This window comes from Meleagris gallopavo, chromosome 3 (genome assembly GCF_000146605.3).
Source record: "Meleagris gallopavo isolate NT-WF06-2002-E0010 breed Aviagen turkey brand Nicholas breeding stock chromosome 3, Turkey_5.1, whole genome shotgun sequence".
Classification (NCBI taxonomy): Eukaryota; Metazoa; Chordata; class Aves; order Galliformes; family Phasianidae; genus Meleagris; species Meleagris gallopavo.
This window is the reverse complement of record NC_015013.2, coordinates 83964959-83974216: the sequence shown is the minus strand read 5'-3', so window position 1 is coordinate 83974216 and position 9258 is coordinate 83964959. Positions and strand designations below refer to the sequence as shown.

At 46.0% G+C, this 9258-nt stretch overlaps 1 long non-coding RNA gene across 2 annotated transcripts in view; it reads right to left on the bottom strand.

Moving 5' to 3' along the window:
- LOC104910456 overlaps positions 1 to 5123 on the bottom strand; it is a 72144-nt gene extending 67021 nt beyond the window's left edge. Inside the window, exon 1 of one of the 2 annotated variants that reach the window (XR_793096.3) lies at positions 1576 to 5123. This is a non-coding gene — a long non-coding RNA (uncharacterized LOC104910456). The remainder of the gene's footprint in view (positions 1 to 1575) is intronic. The other variant, XR_004159336.1, reaches the window with a different exon arrangement.
- Positions 5124 to 9258: the final 4135 nt, after the last annotated feature.

The window sequence follows — 9258 nt, the reverse complement described above, 5'->3', positions numbered from 1 at the left end:
AAAAAAAAATGAAGAGTCATCCTGCATGAAACACAACACTCAGTGTTTACAACTCATTTCAGAGGTCTCACGTATCACCAGCAACACGGATAGGAGAGGCTGCTGCTTTACCTCTGTGCACTGACACCCTGATGACACCCCCTGAAATGATGTGATTTCATCACACCTTTTCCAGGAGGTGACCACCAACCAATGTAAGCCCCCACACACGTTTGCACCAATCGCATTTATTTGAGATCACCCAACCTGACCGCAGAGGAGCGCAGGCTGAGCACGTTCAGGAATTGTCACCCGTCACAGAAACGCCCAGGCACGGCTGCCAATGCTGCACACAGGGGCCTGGAAAGCGTTGGCTTTCCAGCATGGGAAATGCAGTGCTGAGTCCTGGGATTTTTTTGGAAAAAAACAGCTGTGCAAGCAAAGCCATCCAACCCAGTCGCTCGCTGCCATGGGCCCATGAGGCTGATGCAGCCAAGAATAAAAGGTCTGCCACAAAGTGATATTGAGCACATTTTTCAAATTGCCAACATCAAAAACATTTTCCTATTTCAGATCCCCCCGCTTCTATAACCAGAAGCAGTCAAAACACTCAGCTTTAAAGCCTACGAGTCCAACTAAAAGATGCTGAGCTTCACAGCTCTCCTTGCTTACACAAAAATGGAAAATATTGTACAGGATGCCGCCTTGGCTCCATTTAAAGTTCCCTCTGCTCCCAGAACGGCAGGGCGGGCATTGCCACATGCCATCCCAAAGCATTTTCTTAAAGGGATGAGGACTGCTGAAACCAATCAAGCCCTTTTCACCACACACAAGCCTCCTTGGTTACTGACACCCCACGAACCCTGTGCCCCAGGAGGAGCTGGGCAGCAGCACAGCCACATGGCTCAGCCCAGAGCAGAGCCAAATCCCTCAGGAGGGGAGAAACAGGTTCACAACCAGGCTGGAAAGTTCCATGCTTGCAGCAAGCCAGAATGCTATTAAAATTAGCAGCTGACAGCTAAGGAAGCTAATGGCTGGAATGCAGACCCAGAGCTCTGAGCAAAGATTGTAATCAGCTGTGATGGAGGAGAGCAACGCTACAACCACTGACCCCATTTATGCGCCACTTTGGTTTGTATCATTGGGTCTAGGATACATTGTACTTGCATGCAAGCTGCAACCTGAAGGAGGTATGAGAAGAAAAAGCTGACAAGTTACCATTTAGAGAGAAGGGAAATAGGAGTAGCTCCTGCTCCTCTGGAAGCAGCAGAGTATCAGTACCTGCACAGATGCTACCAGGGTGGTTGAATGACCTGTCTCTGTGAGAGGAAGGAGGAGCCAAGCAGAAATGATAAAACGTCTTGGAGCAAAAGACAAACGTGGATGAATGAACAGCCAGAATAGGAAAGAAAGGGGAAAGAAGGAATGAAAAAAGGGAAATATGCACATGAAAAATACCACAGGCATAAAACTCAGAACATGAAGTGGAATAGAAAAAGAGAAGTAGATGGAAACCAGGAAGGGAAGGAGGAAGAAAGTTACAGCAATGATGCATTCAAACATTTGTATATATAAACACATCTAAAACATACGTACACAAGTAGAAGAACCACACTGTGTTTTATCTACATTGCCGTAAGACTGAACACAGAAGTGGTGATGAAGTCATTGCTTCTGACAGGTCAGCGTAGCTTTCACCTGCACAGGGATTATTTCTGCACACTTCTTGTACCAGGCTAACTCCCATTTACTTTCACCTACAGAAGAAAGAACGCAGAAGCCATGTAAAAATATTCACAGCAGAGCAGCATGTTTACAGCTGCAACATCTCCATCATGTGTGCACAGACAGCCACAGATCCTCATGAGGACTGTTAGCACCATTAGTTGTTGATATTGCTTACAGCACCACATATAAAGCACCACCAAAAGCTGGAGAAACCAAATGTGTCTCTGCTTGATGATAAATAAAAATAGAACAGAAAGGACAGTTACTGTTCCAGAAACCCAATGACCTAAGGCATAAACCAAGATATAGTTAGAAAGTAAAAGCAAATAAGGCAGGCTGAAGTGAAGCAAGAAATATGCCAAAGGAGATACCATCATTTCCTCATATAGTCCTAAAAATCTTGCTTTAAAAAGGAATCCGGAAAGGGGTGAACCACAACAGAGTTTGAGCAAAGGCCCACCCACCCCCGTTCTCCAAATTCCCACTTAAACCACTAATGAAGATGCTGTAAAGATCCTCCATTATTTAAACAACCAGCAGTAAGAAGGAACCCACATCAGAATCACCACATCCATCAAACCACGCGGAGAACAACCCCTAACTAACGTGGCTGCAATGTCCATTGGATCCTGACTTCATGACTCCTGTTCTGCGTGCCCATTTGTTAAAATGCCACATTTTGGGACACACAAAACAGAAGGCAATCAAAAATTATTAATGAGTTAACTTCTACCAGTCCTTCCACAAGGTGATAAAGGAGGTAACATGAAAAAAGAAAGAATAATAATTTAAGTTTTAATACGTCAGTAAAATAAAATGGCCTGCTTTGACCAGCTAATGTGACAGAGTGTTAATCTTTTCTCTACAGAAAAATCCTGGTAACTAACCTTAGTTTGGAACAGGTGAAGAGCAGAAAGGGAGGGTAAAATTTAGGGATGTTTGGGTACACATGCCTTTCTTTTTATTTCCTTAATTTTTTTTCAACATTCCAATATGGCACAATTAGAATTCCAGTCAAGCATATTTTCCTCAGTGCTCAGTTTGAACACTGAGGTCATCACCAGATTATCTTTCAGGTAATGTGTTAAATAATGAACCAATATCTGATACATGTTATTTTTCTTTCTTCCAACCGAGCAGTGGAGGGCCTGGTTTTGCTTGTGTGTTCTTTAACTATCTTTAAATGTTGTATGAAACATGGCTATATATTTAGGAAAAGCACAACTGGGATAGCATACCTTGCACTTTGGAGCAGAATATGAAGAGTTTTGTGGTGCTCTTTATCAGAAAGAGGGTCTGGACAACCCAGAATGGAAACGAACTCTCAGAGAGCAGAGCTCCATTTCCTTGCAGAAAACTGCTGTAGTCTTTGGTAGAAAGATTTCAGCAGTCTTTCTGTTAGCTGAGATGATACATGGAGCACTTTGAAAAGAGAACAAGAGACCTCAAAACTCTATCTGTATTTCCAGCAAAAGCCAGTATAGGAAGACAAGCTGCCAACACCACAGAGCAGGTAGGCTGCAGCTTTCTGGTCTGCCTGAAGCTTCCTTTGCTGGCAGGCTCCCAACTCACACATATCACTGCTGTTGTCAAGCCAAGACCAAACAAATGTCCCCGTAACCAAGACCAGGACTCTGCCCAGGAAGATGATACTTCATCTCTCAATCAGTCAGAGATAATGGGGCACTATCAGAGAAGAGTTAATCACCAAAACAATTTCAAGAGTATTCGTAGCCCACCAACTCAATGGACTAGCTGTGGATGTGTGGATGCTGACAATGGAGCAGCAGGGCAGTAGCACAGTCAGTTCCTTCCTCACGCCCATCAGCTCTTCTGCATTGCTGGAGCTCAGCTTCAGAGAGTTGCTTTTCGTCCATGAGGTAGTAGCTGGGTCCAAACGTTACACAAAGCTAAGGCTTATCTTTACCCTCAGGGGCTCCAAGGATGGAAACTGGTGGGAGGATGCAATACCACTGTTCATCTCTGGTAACAGCCACTCCAATGGACTTGAAGATGACTACAGCCTCCTTCTTCTAAAACCATAGGGGCCTGTTGCAGCAGGAGAAGGCCAGGAGCCTTGCTGGGCAGATCCCCTCTGCCTGCCAAGCCTCCAGTGTAACCACAGTTGCATTAGTCCAACCTTAACACTTGCCAACTTCATCTTTCAAATAAGTATTAATGCTATCAGCAATATTTCATGGGTCTATAGGCTTTGTCACACCTCAAGGATGCCTAAAACAGATTTAGGCCAGGCTCCAAGACTTTCAAGAGAGAATGGCATAACTGAGAGCCTGGGAGGCAGAGATCCCACACAGCAGCCCTGTCCCTGTTGGTACCTCCAGTTCTCTTTCTGCTGAGAGAGTAGAGACAACAGCATCTTAAGTGCTCAGCATCCAGATTTCTAAGCAGAAAAAAAAAAATACAAGCGTTCATTACTATAGATATTAGCACTCCTAACACTCCTAACATTTCAAGGAGGAGAAAGACCAGACAGCTGAAAACTCTCTCAGTCGTTGTGAATCAGCACAAGTAACTGCAGGTTGTTTCATCACTCTGTCTTACTGTCTCTTTTTATACTGGCTTGCTCTGTGAGATGCTGGTAGCAATTACTTAAGGAAGAAATTATTGCTGATGAGCGTGGTCAGACGCTGGAACAGGTTATTCTGAAGTACTGGATGAAGTACTGGGGAATCCCATCATCTATCCAAACTACCTATAAAAACTGGTTCTGGTGGGTCTTAATACCAACATCCTTTCGCTCAGATCCATGTCCTTTCCTTTCAGCACAGAATTCCATGTTTCCTTCCCATGGAGGCCAGAACATGGCAGCATCATTCATTCTCATCCCAGCATCATTCATTTTCATCCCAGCAATGAATCAAAACACAGGCAGTGGGACCTAGACAGTCTACTTCACTGTCCCATGGAGACAGACCAATGTACGTTCTTCCTTCTCCTACGAGGCTTCTGATCATAATATTTACTAATCTTCTGCATTCCAGAAATTTGGGCCTCCTTCCATCTCGTTCCATACACGAAGACCTGAAGCCCATCTTTTCAATTTCTTTCTCAGTAACCACAATAGGGGGTCTCCAGTCCAACCTCCCATCTTATAAGCTATTACTTTCCTCTGTAACATCAAGCATTTTTCTGTATCATCTAATAGCAGCCTTTTTAACATTTAAGGAAAATTTAAAGCTTTGCCCACCACAACCCTTAAAAGCAAGCTAATAAAAGAACCAGAGCCAGCTGTGAGATACCTGTAAATGAAATGATCCAGCAACTCAATTAGCATCTGAAAGCCCCAGAGCAGCAGGCCTTAAGTTGTCTGTGCTCAACATTAAGCTCTTGGCTTCTGCTGCCTCGTGGTCATTTCTGGGAAAGTGTACTTCACACCCTCGTTTATATATAAGAGAAAAAAAATAAAATAAAATAAAATAAACAAGCCATTATTATTTAAATGAAGCAGGAAGTATTTCCAAACAGAGGCACAGTAGTGTTTTATTCAGTGTGCTGATCATTGTATTGATAGGTGCGACTAACTACTGGCAGCATCAGCTGAAACAAAGGGGTTTGGGGTACCACGTCTACACTCAGCTACAGCAGGGCTATATTAATAGTGAATAATGAACTTCAACATCAACAAAAAGAGATTCATGCTAGAAATTTTTCCATTTGGAGAAGGCAAAACACAAAGGGTTTGAGGGCAGTTTGTGCTTTGGCCATTGCTCCACATCCCATGTGCAATGACACAGGACAAGCACAGCCCACGGCTGCTGCTTTCCCCGGGTTAACCAGCACACAACACCACATTTACGTTACCACATTTACGTCAGTAGCACACAAGCAGCAGCAAGGCTCCAGTTTCTTGCACCACTCGCTCCTTGCACAGCCGGCAAGCCCTTTCCAGTTGTGCAGGGCTCACCCCTTGCCTGGGCAGGGAGCCAAACAAGACAATGCAATGCACTTCATTTTAGCATGGACTTTGCTCAGCTCCTGTTGTCAAAAAGAGATGGTCACAGGCCCTGCAGTGGACTGCTTAAGAGCCTGGGGGCTCCCAGCAACATTCAGATCATGGTGAAGGCCTCCAAAAGCTGCTCTATGTGCTGGGATGCAGCCTTGCATATCCCACCCACCTCTGCTCTTCACCACCCCTTAAGGAAGGAGCCTACAGCTCTGGGCGCTTCTCCTGAACCACAGATGTCTGCCACCAGAACAGGGGAGAGCCTGTGCGAGCTTCCTATAGGACCTCTGTCACTACTTCCCAAGGGCTGGGACCAGCACCTGGAAAAGCCCCCAGGTGGCTCTGACCAGTAACACAATAAAAGGTTTTAAGCAGAAGAGCATCTCAACCTCGTATTCTCAATCAAGGCATTGAAGAAGTGACTCTCATAGAAAATGCTGCCTTCCAAAACATCTCGTAGCAACACCACTCTTCCGTCTAAATGCACAGAGCAGCCCAAAGTTCCGGAAGCATTTCCTCACCAGGCTGCTCCCATCTCAACTCAGCCCATGCTCTGCAGAACCGAGCAGCTCCTACTGCCTGCACAACCAAACTGGGAGAGGGCATGGCCAAATTTCCCTTCTCTTGTAAAGGAACTGAAATGCAGGTATCAATAGTTTCCATACAAAACATACTCTGCTACTTTTTCCAGGTTTTAAAGGCGGAAATGACAGAGAGAGAATCCATCCCTCCTCTTGGTAATTTGTTCCAGTGGCTAATCACCCTTGCCAAAGTCTTGTGCCATAATTTCTAATTTGGGCTGCCTCCTGACCTGCCTGGATTCCAGTCACAGGTCCTAGTAACGACTCTCGCTGCTGCATGACAGAACTTTTTATAGCCTGATATATTACCGTAGGCAGCAACTCACATACGAATCATTTTTCTATCGAGGGGTATGGCAGGTGCAACCACCAAGAAACCTAAGGTATCAACAGCAGTGAGGATGTGACTGCAAGGGCTGCAGCACAGGCAGGATAAACCTGAGATATTCAGCCAGCCCCAGCTGCAAGATACAGCTCCATGCTGATACTCACACCTGTACCTGGAGGTCACATAAAGAATTTGACACCACCTCAGGATGCAATAAAAGGCATTTAAATCATACAGACCTGGCATGCAAACAGCTCATTTGGCTGTGTACACCTGGAAACGCTCAGCAACACTGCTTTACCACAACACTGGTAACTCTGACAAATGCTGTTCTGCCTTGACCCTCAGGAGCACAGCAAGCACAGGGCAGGCGCTGCATCCGCAGGTATCAATGAACCATGTTGGGCTGCATAGGCAGTGCAACCTGTCCTGTCAGGACGCCATGCTGCATTAACACACACTGACTAGGAAGAGATGCAGCTGTGACAAGGGAAAATGTGGCCCATGCACAGTGCTAACGGGCCAAAGAGATGGATAATTTCTTTATTCCCCACAACCAGCTCTGCATAAATCTAGTCAGGGACTAAGCAGGTGTTTAGTATTAAAGCAATGAGCCAGCAAAGAAACAGAAAACAACACATCATCCCGTGCTTCGAAGTAAGATCTGTATCACCTTGCAAAAACAGCCAGAAGCTTCCTGATCAGGTACACATCTTCCTCTCTGTTATTTTGCTTTGCAACTCTGCACCTTTCTCAGCTCGCACAGCAGGACCCTGCACTGTGCTGTCTCTAGGCCACCAGCAAAGGATTAGGGCAGAACACCCACCAAGGCTTGGGCAGAGTCCTTTGCAGTGGCCGAGCGTGGCTGATACCACCTCACTGCTCCTCCTCCATTGCTCAGTGCACCCAACACCAGACATGACAACCACACTGCTCACACCAGTGACAGCAGTCTACGTGGATAGCCCCCAGCACTGCTCCATGCTGCAATGCTTGAAGCACCCAATGCCCTGCCAATACCCAGAGAGTTGCCACTATACTCACAGATAGGGAACAAAAGATGAGTGCCAGGTTTCCTACAAGCCATGGAAACACTTCCCAGATCACAAAAGTCAGCGTCCTGCCCTTGACATGGCATCAGTGCTATTGTTTGCACAGACCAATAGGCAAAAAAAAAGTGTGTGTGTATAGATGTGTTTTTTTATGAAGATGTCACATGTGCAAGCCCTACCTTGCAATTCCTAGTAGGGCTGCTCCAGCATAATTACAGAAAAGCAATGACACTGTAGTAACCCACGGAACAATCTCATCAGAAAGGTGACAGAAGAACACAACGGTATTTTGATACATTCAGAGATGGTAGATACAGTTTTTTCCCCCCGGTCTTTCCCCACATCCTCAGCACTGCAGTAATTCCTGTATAAAAGTTAGTGAGATACACACAGCCACCAACTGAAAGCCCTCTTTGCACAGCATTCTGATTAAAAACAGGAAGACATGGCTCAGATCCTTCAGAGAATTAGGCATAAGCTCAAAGTTGAGCAGATACGGCCCTTGATGGAGCAGAAACCTAGGCTTGAGTTCGGCAGAGAGAGAACAGCACAGCTGCAGAGCTGCGACACGAGCTGTGCCGTCGGCACACAGCTCCTAGCCTCAGAGAGCAACCAGCTCCTGCAGAAGTTGTATTCCATGCACGGAACTTCACACCGGGAGCCCATCTTCCATTTAACGACTAATTCCTATACATAATTCATTTTCGCAACACACAGAGCTTTCAGCAGAAGCAGCCACCAGCCCTTCCTTATTTTCACTCTTGCCAAGCTGCTCTGACAGCACGAGGACATCTGCACACAGCCCAAGCAGAGGATGCAGCACCTCGGCCTGCAGTGCTCACACTGTGCAGGGATGCTGGAGGTGCACAGCATGTCCCACACCACACAGGTACAGAGGCACTCCCAAGGGCTGACGCACTGCACCTGTACACCTCACTGCCTGCACACATAGGCACAGCCACATCTACCTAATTATGGCATCCTAACCCAGGAGTAAGCCACACTTATTGCGAGAAAAGGGGAAAAACAAAAGTTAGAGGTTTTCTAACACAAAGCTAACAATGTATATAGCACACACTAAGCTCCATGGATGTGAGTCAGCATCCATCACACATGGCACCCAGCACAGCACCTGGCTGCTCCACGTGCTCAGAAAGCACACATCCCTACTACACAATTTCTAAAATCACAGAGAAAAGGAAAATGGTGTCTCTGAGATGTTGCAATATTGCATTGTAGCATTACTTCTTACGGTGATGTCAACTCTTCAGAGTGAGATTTTTTAAATATATTTTACAGCAACAGATAGGCATGCTTCTATGCTAATCCAAACCAGTTGGCACAAGCTGGCAGTAATGAGATTGTATTTCTGCTCGACAAAGAAATATTCTCACTTTGCACAGCCGTGGCATGTGCACGGTGGTGCTCTCTGCCCTGACCCATGCTGTGTGTCACTATGCCCTCCCCAGAAAGCGCATCACCCAAACAATGCTCTCCAAACCACTGCTCTCATTACTGCCCAGCTCTGCAGACACGCATTAAGAAGAAGGAAGTGGCGTGGGGTATTCGACTCCCTCCGCCTGCCCACAGCCTTGGACAAGCAAAACAAGCCTCGACTTGTCAGTG